General features: G+C 37.2%; 1 non-coding gene and 2 pseudogenes across 1 annotated transcript; 2 read left to right on the top strand and 1 right to left on the bottom strand.

Moving 5' to 3' along the window:
* Positions 1-7,162: 7,162 nt before the first annotated feature.
* LOC148208309 (uncharacterized) lies at positions 7,163-7,986 on the top strand (annotated as a pseudogene).
* On the bottom strand, positions 7,649-7,755 carry LOC148208310 (small nucleolar RNA R71). Its single transcript, XR_015789135.1, has one exon. It is a non-coding gene; the product is annotated as a small nucleolar RNA R71 (small nucleolar RNA).
* Positions 7,987-8,451: 465 nt separating the features above from the next.
* Positions 8,452-11,617, top strand: LOC111012068 (berberine bridge enzyme-like 14 pseudogene; annotated as a pseudogene).
* Positions 11,618-13,245: the final 1,628 nt, after the last annotated feature.

The following is a 13,245-nucleotide window of genomic DNA, read 5'->3' as shown; positions in this document are numbered from 1 at the left end:
AGCTCAAAAACAATTAAGTTTATCAAAGAAGAGCAACCTCAAGGCTCTGATACCAATTGTTGGATCGGTATGGCAACCCTAGAGGGGGGGTGAATAGAGTTTAATTAACAAAATATAAACTTTTTAATAAATGGGCCCAATTTAAACAAAAATAATACACTTTTTGAGATATGCAATTTTAACTAAGTAAGATAAAATACATTCTAAGGCAAACAAGAGAAATTTAAAGCAAACAATCAAATTCTAAGATTAATTGTAAAAATAAATAAGAGAGAGGGTTAGAGAAATTTGACACCGGGAATGTTTATAGTGGTTCGGCACAACTGTCCTACTTCACTTCCCAAGCACCTCTTGGGTTGTAAATTGAAATTCTGACTCTTTCCACGGTAGGAGTCAAACCGGTACACTGCTCTTCACAAGAGCAAAGACGATCCTTTCCACGATGAGGATCACACCGTTACAATGAGTTGAAGATTTTGAAACACACACTTACAAACTCTCAAATAGAGTAAATATACAAATTTGAGCTCACAAAAATTTCAATCCTCACAACAATAAAATTTCTCTCACAAATAAGATGGAAAGAAAAATTGAGAACTTGGAGAGATTAGCAAAATGAAAATTTTGAAGTTATGGAGGATTGAGAATAAGAGAATTGTTGTATAATTTTGAATGTGAAGTTTAGTTTAAATATAGGGAAGAAAATGGTAAAAAAAATCAAGTTTAATTTTAAACCATTAGATCTTAACCATTAAGAATGAAGGGTTGAGATAATATTGAAAAAAATAAATTAAGAATAATATATATATAATAATGATAATAAAATAAAAAAAATATATATATATATATAAAAAGTGATGTGACAAGTTATTTTAATTATATATATAATATAATAATATATATATATATGTGAGAATACGGTAACTTTTCAAAAATATATATATTTTTTTTAAACTGACAACATTTAATGTGAAATGACCTTTTTTTTTAACAAAGTTACCAACGGTAACTTTTGACTTTTTCTTTTTGATTTTTTTTGATTTTTTGATTTTTAATCTTTTTATTTTCTTTTTCAATATATATATATATATACTTTAAAAAGAAGCTTGTCACTTGTCACCTTACGAACTGTCCACGTCATCTTCTCGGGTATTTTTCCTTTCAATTTGTTTCAATCGTAACTTCTCCGTTTGAGCTCCGATTTGGATGATCTAACAGTCGTTGGAGTCGTTGTAACGAGCTCTACACTGTGGATACTTTAAAATACAAAAAATGTCAATAAATAAAATTAAGTTTGTTATCATCAAAACATTAATTAATTAATTAATTAATTAATTAAAATTAATTAATTTGAGATTAAGGCCAAAAAGCCAACATACAGTGTAAAGGAGTGGCAATGAATCCTAGCACACCAATTTTGAACAGTAATTGGATAGGATAGAAGGGGCTATGGCTGGAGCTGTCGTGCCAATATCCCCCTTGAATGTTGTCATGCTCGCAGATGACACATAGCAAGAAATTGGAGCGTATGCGGCTCCAGCTTTCTATGACTTCAATCCTGTAATAGCAGATCCAATAATTGAAGATAATAGATTTGAGCTGAAGCCAACAATGTTTTAAATGCTCCAGACTGTGGGACCATTCCATGAATTGGCATCAGAAGATCCTCACAGGCATTTGCGATATTTCATACAAGTTACATATTCATTTAAAGTAGAATGAGTCAGTAAGGAGGCTATGCGCTTGAAGCCCTACTCTTTGGGGGATACTATTGGAGCATGTTGAGTTGCTCAACTTCTTATTCAGGGACTGGGCCTCGAGTAGCTCTTCTCCTGCTATGTGCTAGTTGATCTGTGCCGTAAGTTTAACCATGCATTTGGCGAGGTACTCGCTTAGCGAGCGGACAAGCTTCCTTTCTTTGATATCCTAGGAGAGTGCCTAGATGGCTACACTCTCATTACAGTTTGGTACTCGGAGTCATTCGTTGGTGAAGCGTGTGACGTATGCTTTTACGTCTTCGTCCGGCTTTTGCTTGACAGACGATAGGTGGGCTTCTATACGCCTATTGACGCAGAAGTAGTGAAATTGATCGACAAACTTCCTAGCTAAGTAGCTAGCTTTCGACGGAAGGTTGAGGGAGGTTCTGAAACTATTGCCGAGCAGGTCCAATAAGGGTTCCGGAGAAGCCCCGGCACTACTCGACATCGTTGTATCCCGCCTGACGCATGGCGTTATGGTAGGACGTGGAGTGGTCCACGACCCGTCGTATTTGTCGATGTGAGGCCCTTTGAACCCCATTTGCAGTTCCACGGCCATGATGCTGGTCGTGAACGGCTCTTAAGCGGTCTTTGATGGTTCGTACTACGTCGTGGGTACAGCTCCTCCTGCTTTGATCTCGGCTTCTACTCGGTTGAAGATTTCTTCCTTCACTTGGTCTAGCTCCTCTCGACTGATCTTAGCTTGGGATCCGTTCGGTCAGCTCGACGTCTTAGTGCTAGTTTGAGAGTCCACATTGGAGCTGGTCGCTCCGTGCTTGGAACGACCTTTGTTGAGCTTATTCGAAGGTCTTTCGACCTTTCAGGGAGCCCAAGAGACGCCAGAGGGTCCTCATTTTGGAGCCCCCCATGGGTCAGGGCCTGGGGCTCCTCTCCGATTGCTCCACCCACCCTCGACCGCGCTCCCTTTGGGGAATAGGAGGGTTCCACGGGTTCGGTCACTCAGGACCACTTCGATTAGTCTTCCCATCTAGGAGGCAATCTGGCATTAGCTGCCTGCATCTCGCTACGGAACCCTGAACTTTTGCGATGGGGGTGCCCAACCTTCCACTTGCCTAGATGGCCAATCAGACGGAGGGCGTTGATAGTGTCCCGGGTTCGCCTTGCCTTTTGTGGAGCAGGGAGAGTTGGGGCAGGCTTATCAACGGGCTTGTTGCACCGACACTCCTCGTCGACGGTATTCTCAAAGGATAACTCCTTATTAGAGGCCATTTCGATGATGTCTTAGTGCGGAGAACTAGTTTTTGTTATGGCTTGAAAAACGTCGTCCCCACAAACGGTACCAACTGTTGACGGCGAAGTTTGGTCAAAGGTCACGTGTCCCTCGGACGAGCAGTCCGGTCGGAGAAGAATATGACCTGAAACTAAAAGAACTCGACGCCGGTGTGGTGCTCGTCTAAGACACTCCGACGATCAACTTAGTAATCAGAATAGAAATAGGAAAAAGACACTAAAAGTGTGAGTGACAGATTTTTCATTTACTTTGTGAGAATTAGGGTCCTTCCTTTTACATCCTCGGGTGGTCGACCAGGAAGGACGACAATTAAAGGTGGCAGAGACGCGTCATGCTTTACGGTGAGCCCCGATGAGCGTGCTTCCAATAGCTGCGGGGTGGCACCTCCTCCTGCAGCTCAGAGCTTGTCACTTGCAACCGTGAGGCGTGCCTGCCATACTTGTTCCCTCATCTCTTCGTTAGAGGACATGTGTCCTCCTCGACAATGCCAGCTTGTATTGCTGTGTGTGTGTTTGAAGTTCGCTTTTAAATATGGTTGAGGATAATATCGATCTAATGTAGCCCTTGATTTATAAATAATTATATACCAAACTTATTCTTTCGATTAATTTCTATCTTAATCATAATTAGAGAAACTACTAATTTGATAATGATTCATTTGAGAAAAAGAAACTGTTGTTACTTTTGAGTACAGTAAAACCAATTAAGATAGGAATGATTCATTTGATAATGCTCAGTTTTAAAATTATAAATTAAAAACAAGAGAAACAAGAAATGAAGAACAAAAATTTTATAAAACGCGTCCAAAATAACTGTCTACAGGTCACATTTAAAATGACTTCTGTAGTTTCCATTGTTTATTCCGTTGTGTGTGTGGTATTGTGCTTATTTGTTTTATTTTATCTCAAAAAAGGAAAAGTACGATGCCAATTTCAAATCATTTCCATTATTCTCTCTATAATCTTCCAGAACACACTATCTATAGTTTATATAAAAGGTGGGATGAGGAGAAACTTATATATACCATTTTTGCCCTCTTATTATAACTCTCTTCACTCTTCTTTTGATGGCAATTGTGTCATTTAAATACAAACTTTCTCTCTCTCAATTTATCTCTTCTCTCCGTCACGATTCCATCCCTCCAAATTCCCCTATTTTCTCTTACTAATATTCTCTCTCTTAATTAGTCTTTCATTATTTTTATCTTTCTCATTGATTTTTTTTAACTCCTTTCATCTACCACATACCCTCCCCCAATCCTTTCATCTTCCTAACCCCCTTCCAATTATCACATACCCTCTCCCAATCCTTTCATCTTCCTAATCCCCTTCCAATCCATATATAAATATGTGTCATCTCTTTCTCATGCCAACCAAAAATCAAGAGGTGGTGGATGGAACAAAGTGGAAAATTTTCCAAGTGGTGTGAAGGTATGAATATTACTCTCTTGATTTAGCAACGACAACAACAATGCGCATGTGGGTGATCGAGAGGAGAATTGATAGTGAAGAGAAACCAAATTAAAGCTGAGTTGATGGCATCGGTTCACTTTCCCCAAATTTATCATTGTTTAGATTGAAAAAAATTCTAGAGTACGATGTGTCGAGATGGTGGTCGATGGAATCGAGATAAAGCAAAATTCGATTATTCTCATAATTTGGATAATAAAATGCTTATGAGTTTGATTTTTATTTATTTTTTTTAAACTGATGTGCTTATGAGTTTGATTTTTATTTATTTTTTTAAAACTGATGCTTTTGATTTATATATGTGAAATGTTGTAATTATTTTTACAAAGTTAGGGCAAACAAAACAATTTTTATCCCTCTCAATATCATCAGGTTGGACCTTTTAGGGTTTACTCTTTCTCTCACTCTTACCTTTCTTTTTCATTCTAGAATGAACAAACTCAATGATTTAACGTCACACAATTTAACAAAGATAAAATGTAATATAATAATTTATAATCAAGAAAATTAGAGGTAAATTAAGAACGTTCATTCATTAAAAAAAAAAAAACTTGATCGTTGGTACTTTCCATGCTAATAATTCATCATCTTCTTTTATTACAACAATATCATACCTTGAATTTATATTTATATATAATCACTTTCTTTCTTTAAAATGATAATATTATAAACTTAAAAAACACTATTTGTTTTACTTTAATTTATAACTACAAGATTCAACGTGCAACGCACGTGTTTCTTACTAGTATTAATAAATACGTCGTAGTTAAGGTAAGTATGAAAACACAGCTCATCTTTCAAAATTATGGTTTTAGAGCAACTAGCTAACATTTAGTTTTTTATTTTCTATTTTTAAAAATTACAATTTTATAGTTTTTAAACTTTTATATGGATTTTGAAAACAAAAATTAAAATAAAAACAGCACATCACTATGTTTATAAGCTAAATTTTAAATAACAAAAAACTAAAAATAAAATGGTTAAGGAAGAGGTGGAATATATAATCTTTTCATCCTCGTGTCTCTTTATAAACACCCCCAAAGAATCACAACTCCTAAAGTTTCCAAACTTCTATTTTTCATTACACAAATGTGAAAATCATCATCTTCTTCCTCAATCCTCAAATTTTTCTCTGTCATTTAATCTTATTGTCGTGGGTGTTGATAATTCTCCAAATAAAAAGTTATTTGGGTATAATGTTGGTATAAATTAGCTAAAGATAGCATCCCTTGCACCCTTCATCACTGTTTTGTGCTAAAAAGATCATAAACACTAGCTTTCTACACTGTAGTATTGTCAAATGCAATTGACCTAATTTTGGTGCATTTTGCTACAGCTTTAACGATGCTACAGCATCAGATCCATATTCAAAAAGCAGCAGAAAACGACAAACTGACAGTGAAAAGACTGTTCAACGGGATTTACCACGGTAATTCGGAGAAATATCTGGAATTTAGAGCTGGGGCCCATTTATCCTTTGTGTTGACCTAAAATTAAGAATGGGTAAAGTACCCCTTTAAGGCAGCCTCAAAAGAGAAGACTTCCCCACTCCATTTTGAAATCATCCATCCCACTCTCCAAGAAAACCTCTCCAGCTTCTCGTGGAAGAGGAAGAAGAAGCCCAGAAATCTACTGTTGAAACAGAGAACAAGAGGATTTCGCTTTGAGCTGAAACCTTCAACTCCTTCTCTTCATCTTTGAATCTCTTTGTTTTATTTTCATTCTAGTTTTTATTTGATTTTCTTGTATGGCTTTGCGTAGCCAATCTAATTTGTGAAGGGGACGTTGTTGTGAACCCTTGTGGCTGTAGACTTTGTTACTGTTTTTAAATGATGAAGAACATTGAGTTGAAGTTGTTTTATAAATTTATTTTCAATATGCTTGATCACCATGTTGGAATACCTTCTTGTTAACTTTTGGAAAATCGTAATAGGAAGCGAAATACTTCAGCTCGAGCTAGAGTCTACTTGAGTTTAGCGTGTGGTGACTTAGTGATAAACATCACCTTGCTTGGTCATGAAAACTGTGCATATATGCTGTTATTGTTTGTCTATGAATGTTAAGAGTAGAAAATCTGGGAAATCTGGGAAGATTCCATGTCTGTTTGGCCAATGCTGTAGCATTGTTTATGCTGTAGCATCGTCCGCTTAAGTCCACAAGAGTCACTTAGTCGCTTCCCATTTACTCACTTAATATCAGTACTTCAGTTCATATTTGTGTGTTTCCTCAGACATTTTGCTGTCATATGTCTTTAATTTATTTTAACTGTAGTTCATTGGTGTATTATTTGGATTGATTTACTATAGTTTTCCTATTTGATATAAATACTTTGCTTGTTTAAAACCCCTCATCTTAAGTGATTATTGAAGTGTGTAACAATCAATCCATGTGGATACAAACTTTTTATTACTTGCTGCGACGATTGTGTATACTTGCACAAGGGGACATAAATCAAACCCAACCAAGTTTTTGGTGTCGTTGCCGGGGATTGATTTCGTTTTACACTTCATATTTTTGCTTTAGATAATCTGTGCTAAAAGCATTTCTCTTAAGTACTATTTGGTGGATTTTGAAGGTGGATGCACAATCTACAAGGGCTGGAGTATTTTATAGACAACGAGATTGAACGCACGTTTCACCGTAGAAGAAGAGAACATCATAGACAGCAAGTGGAAGCTAACCCAATGGATGAACCACCAAGCCTCCCAAATCCAGTAGTTGAAGGAGATAACAGAGGAGGGAGAGTTGCTGAACCAGCAGTTGTTCCCCCTCTTAACACCATTCTGTTGGCAGATGATGGAGACAGAGCTATCAGAGCCTACGCTGCTCCAGCACTACACGATTTTCATCCAGTTATAGCAGATCCAGAGATAGAAGTAGAGACATTTGAGATGAAACCTTTCATGTTCCAAATGCTTCAAACAGTGGGTCAATTCTTTGGAAATTCGTCTGAAGACCCACATCTCCATCTAAGATACTTCCTTAAAGTAAGTGATTCCTTTAAGATTCAAGAAGTATCAAAAGAAGCACTAAGGTTGAAATTGTTCCCATATTCATTAAGGGACAAGGTAAGGGACTGGTTGAACTTTATGCCAGCAGAATCCATTACCTCTTGGAATGACCTCGCCGAGAAATTTATGATAAAATATTTTCCACCAAGTAAGAATGCCAAATTCAGAGGAGACATCAACAACTTCCAGCAAAGAGGAGGCGAATCCGTGAGTGAGTCATGGGAAAGGTTTAAGGAGCTACTCAGAAGATGCCCTCACCATAGCTTGCCAAAGTGTATTCAAATTGAAACATCCTACAATGGGCTGAACGAAGCAACTAGAATGGTGGTGATGCATCTGCTAATGGAGCCTTGTTATCTAAATCATACACAGAAGTTGTGGATTTATTAGAAAGAGTATCTTCCAATAACTACCATTGGTCATACTCAAGAGCTGTAAATGACAGAGGCAACTATGGGACAGCTAGCAATACGGAGATGGCTTCCCTGAAGGATTAAATCACAAACTTAACCAACATGGAAAAGAACATGAGCACTGCTACAGTATAATCCACTACCCCTGGATCAAGCAAAGTAATAGAAATCTCTTGTTCTTACTGCGAAGGTGACCATTCGTATGACTTTTGCCCAAGGAACCTAACATCTATGTATTATTAGGGTAACCCTAGTAGAAATGACCCTTATTCAAACACGTATAACCTAGGATGGAGGCAACATGCAAATTTCAGCTAGGGAGGAAACCAGGGAATTCAAGGACATCAGAATGTAGGGCATTATCATCAAAAGGCAGCGCAACAACCAGGATTATTAATGCCCTATCAGCAACAAGGAGCAAGGCCAGTGGCTAATTCTTTCAATTCCAACTCCATTGAAGCATTGATGAGATAGTATATGGCTAAAAATGATGCCATGATTCAAAGTCAGGCTGCCACCCTAAGAAATCTGGAAGTACAAATGTGACAAATGGCCAATGAACTGAAAAGCAGACCACAAGGCACTTTGCCAAGTGATACTGAGATTCCTAAAAGAGAAGGGAAAGAGCAATGTCTAGCATTGACTATTCGATGTGGCAAAACATTACCACACCCCTATCCTTCTCTGATGCAAAAGAATACGGAGGAGCATCAAGAGGAGCTTCCAATAGAGAAGTTGACTGAGAGTATTGCAGAAAATATACCTATTAATGAGACCAGAGTGAATGCTGCTGCAGCATCATCAGAGCAAGTAGCTCAACAAGAGTCGATTGCACAGCAGGAAATGGGAAGGCTTTTCATATCCACGGGTAGAACATTGATCGATTTGCACAATGGAGAGCTCACCATGAGAGTTAATGACCAAATAGAGAGTTATTTGGGTATAATGTTGGCATAAATTAGCTAAAGATAGCATCCCTTACACTCTTAATCATTGTTTTGTGCTAAAAAGATCATAAACACTAGCTTTCTACACTGTAGTATTGTTAATTGCAATTGACCTAATTTTGGTGCATTTTGCTACAGCTTTGACGATGCTACAACATCATATCCAAATTCAGAAAACAGTTGAAAATGACAGACTGATAGTGAAAGGACTGTTCAACGGGATTTACCACAGTAATTCGGAGAAATATATGGAATTTAGAGCTGGTGCCCATTTATCCTTTGTGTTGCCCTAAAATTAAGGATGTGTATAAAAGTACCCTTTTAAGGCAGCCTCAAAAGAGAAGACTTCCCCACTCCATTTTGAAATCATCCATCCCACTCTTCAAGAAAACATTTGCAGTGCTCGTGGAAGAGGAAGAAGAAGCCCATAAATCTACTGCTGAAACAGAGAACAAGAGGATTTCGCTTTGAGCTGAAACCTTAAGCTCCTCTCTTCATCTTTGAATCTCTTTGTTTTATTTTCATTCTAGTTTTTATTTGATTTTCTTGTATGGCTTTGCATAGCTAATCTAATTTGTGAGGGGGAGGTATGTTGTGAACCCTTGTGGCTGTAGACTTTGTTACTGTTTTTAAATGATGAAGAACATTGAGTTGAAGTTGTTTTATAAATTTATTTCCAATATGCTTGATCACCATGTTGAAATACCTTCTTGTTAACTTTTGGAAAATCGTAATAGGAAGCGAAATACTTCATCTCGAGCTAGAGTCTACTTGAGTTTAGCGTGTGATGACTTAGGGATAAGCATCACCTAGCTTGGTCATGAAAACTGTGCATATATGCTGTTATTGTTTGTCTATGAATGTTAACAGTAGAAAATCTGGAAAATCTGGGAAGATTCTATGTCTGTTTGGCCAATGTTGTAGCATCGTTTATGTTGTAGCATCGTCTGCTTAAGTCCATAAGATTGACTTAGCTGCTTCCCCCTTACTCACTTTAATATCAATATTTCAGTTCATATTTGCGCATTTCCTCAGACATTTTGCTGTGATATGTCTTTAATTTATTTTAACAGTAGTTCATTGGTGTATTGTTTGGGTTGATTTACTTTAGTTTTCCTATTTGATATAAATACTTTGCTTGTTTAAAACCCCTCATCTTAAGTGATTATTGAAGTGTGTAACAATCAATTCCTATTGATACGAACTTTTTATTACTTGCTGCGACAATTGTGTACACTTGCACAAGGGGACATAAATCGAACTCAACAGGTGTCTACTTGTTATTCTGATGAATGGAGCTTTCTTCAATGTCTGTCAAGCAACAGACAGCCAAATTTCCCTATCTCTGAAGCCATCTTCACCCCCAATAATTCTTATTTCTTGCCGACTCTCAATTTCTACATAAAAAACCCTCGATTTTAAACCCCCCAAACCCCGAAGCCACTCGCGATTGTCGTAGCCAAACATGAATCCCATGTCCAAACAACTATTATTTGTGCCAAACGCGTTGGTTTACATATCAGAATCCACAGCGGAGGCCATGATTATGGCCTCTCCTACGTCTCCCAACAATCCTTCATCGTCCTCGACCTGTTCAATCTTCGAACAATTAATGTCAATATCGCAGACCAAAGTGCTTGGGTTCAAGCAGGGGCCACCATGGGAGAACTTTACTACTCCATTGCAAATAGGAGTGAAGTCCACGTCTTCCCTAGAGGCGTCTGCCCGATGCTGGGTGCTGGTGGGCATCTTTCAGGAGGCGGATACGACAATTGAATGAGAAAGTTTGGGCTCTCCGTGGACAACATTGTGGATGCACAAATTGTAAATGTACAGGGCCATATTCTAAATCGACAACAAATGGGGGAAGATCTATTCTGGGCCATTAGAGGAGGAGGAGGAGGAAGCTTTGGATTCATTTTCTCATGGAAGATAAAGCTAGTTCCAGTCCCTTCAATAGTGACACTGTTTAATGTTGAGAGAACCATAGAAGAAGGAGCAACATATGTGGTTTAGCAATGGCAGTAAGTTGCGGACAAGCTGAATAAGAATGTGTTCATAAGACTGATGCTACACGCTTCCAAAGGAAAGAAGATCAAGGGGCAGATGATAGGGAAGGCGTCGTTGGTGGGATTGTATCTTGGGCCAGTGGAGAAACTTTTGGAGATCGTGAATCAGAAGCCTACTCAGTTTGAAATTGCAGAAACAAGAGTGCAGTGACATGAGTTGGATTCAATCTGTTATGTTTTGGATCAATTTCCCAAACGGTATGGCCTCAGAGGCGTTATTGAGCAGGGAAATCTCATCTCTACCTTTTCTCAAATGGAAATCGGACTATGTGAGGGAACCTATTTCGAGAGAAGGGATAGAATCGATATAGAAGACAATAATTGAAATTAAGGAAGTGGGTCTCGTTTGGAACCCTTACGGAGGCAGCAACGCCATTTCTACACAGAGCAGGAGTGAAATTCAAGCTCCAATACTCTGCAAACTGGAAGGAAGGGGGCGATGAAGTGGCTGAGGAGAATATTGAATTGGCGAGAAGATTGTACAAAGCAATGACGCCTTATGTGTCGAAGAATTCAAGGGAGACTTTCCTGAATTACAAGGACGTCGACATGGGGAGCACCGCCCATTGGAGCGTGGAGGAAGGTAGGGTTTATGGGGCGAAGTATTTCAAGGGAAATTTTGAGAGATTGGTGAGCGGGAAGACGAAGGTTGATCCTGAGAATTTCTTTAGAAATGAACAAAGTATCCCAACTCGTTGATCTTGTGAATGGACGTTTAATAAAACTATATCTTGTGCTTCCAATTATGATTTTGTTATGTATTTGAGCAAATCAGTTTGCTTAGCACAACTTTGAATTTCTGAATGCTACAACTTGTGTTACTAATCAATGAAATACCTTATCATTGGATGTTAATTTTCAATCATTAACGTCTTTTTTAGTTGGTTGTTGAGTGGTGGATAAAATCATAATCTGTAAGTGATCCATTAAACTATGTTCAAATTAAGGTCGAAGAAAGTCAAGATAACTAACCTCAAACTCATGTTCACTATTAAGGACAAATCTTCTTGAATTGTCATCGCTACGACCATATCAAATGAACCACAATGGGGAAGGAATTTCACTACCACTAGCAACACACGACCATGAGCATTGCCAATAACAACTCTTAAACTATCGTTTAAAGAAGCCAAAATAAAATAGGCGTTTGTCTTCACCTTGTAAGACCTAATCGAAGGAGGCTGCAAAAAGTCATTCCCCAAAGGATCTGAACAGATGAGGACCTAGAGATGCAAATTAAAGGGAATTTGTTTACTTGTAGGTGGTGGCATGATTCTCAATCCCATAGAAATTTGCTAATAAATTAAACTATGTTAAAAAAGCGAAAATAATTAGAAAAGAGATTTGACGTTTTAACTACATGTGAATGAGTTTTTTTTTTCAAGTGTTCTTTCAAATATAGTTGGGTCACATTAATGGAATAGATAATTTTATTCATTAATTTTTGATTAAGTAACATATAAGATTTTTTTTTTTTGATACAAGGTAACATATAAGATGATAGTTATTTCAAAGTTTACTATAAAATATATTAATTACTGTTGATATTAAAATATGAGTAGGTGACGTATCGGTCTGAAGGGTGACAATTGGTGGTGGGGACAACATATTGATTGGAGCGTGATACGGAAGGTGCGCTACAGCTTGCAGACGACGGTCTGCATGAAGGACAAACTGGGAGGTGGTAGTACGATCATCGCACTCCAATCTTACAATCGGACTTCAATCATCTTTGAATTGGAAGAATTAAAGTCTATCCACTCGTGGTAGATGAAGAAACTTTGGTTTCAGAAGAACTTTTGTTGGAATTGGAAATTTGGGATCTTGGCTCCTCTAGTTATAGAGTTAATTTTATAATCTTTTAAAAGAAAATTATCAATAATAAATAATCTCTAACTAATTGGGAAATGAAATTTGAAAGAAAATAAATTAAATAGAAGATTTACTTATCAATTTATGATTATATCATCTTTCCTAATTTGATTATATCTCTTTGGTTACAAAATATCCTAAAAATCTCCTCAATGTGCAGCGTCGCGTAATAATAATCGTGTCTGTTAGAGTTAATTTCTTACTAATCATTTATTATTAAGAACCTGTTTTATAACCATTTTGTTATTGGTTTTTGATTTTTAATTTTTAGTTTTTAAAAAATATGGTTGTTTGATAAACAATTTAATTTTCTGTTTTTTGTTTTTCAAAAATCATTTTGAAATTCTATGTAAATTTCAAAAAAAAAAAGTTTTCAAAAACAGGTTTTTTTTTTCAAAATCTGATTTTTTTCTGTTAGTACTCAACTTTTTTTTTCTTTCTTATATTTATCTCTA

The sequence above is a fragment of the Momordica charantia genome (genome assembly GCF_013281855.1).
Source record: "Momordica charantia cultivar OHB3-1 chromosome 11 unlocalized genomic scaffold, Mcharantia_2.0 BLBB01000011.1, whole genome shotgun sequence".
NCBI lineage: Eukaryota > Viridiplantae > Streptophyta > Magnoliopsida > Cucurbitales > Cucurbitaceae > Momordica > Momordica charantia.
This window is presented reverse-complemented; position numbering and strand designations above follow the sequence as displayed.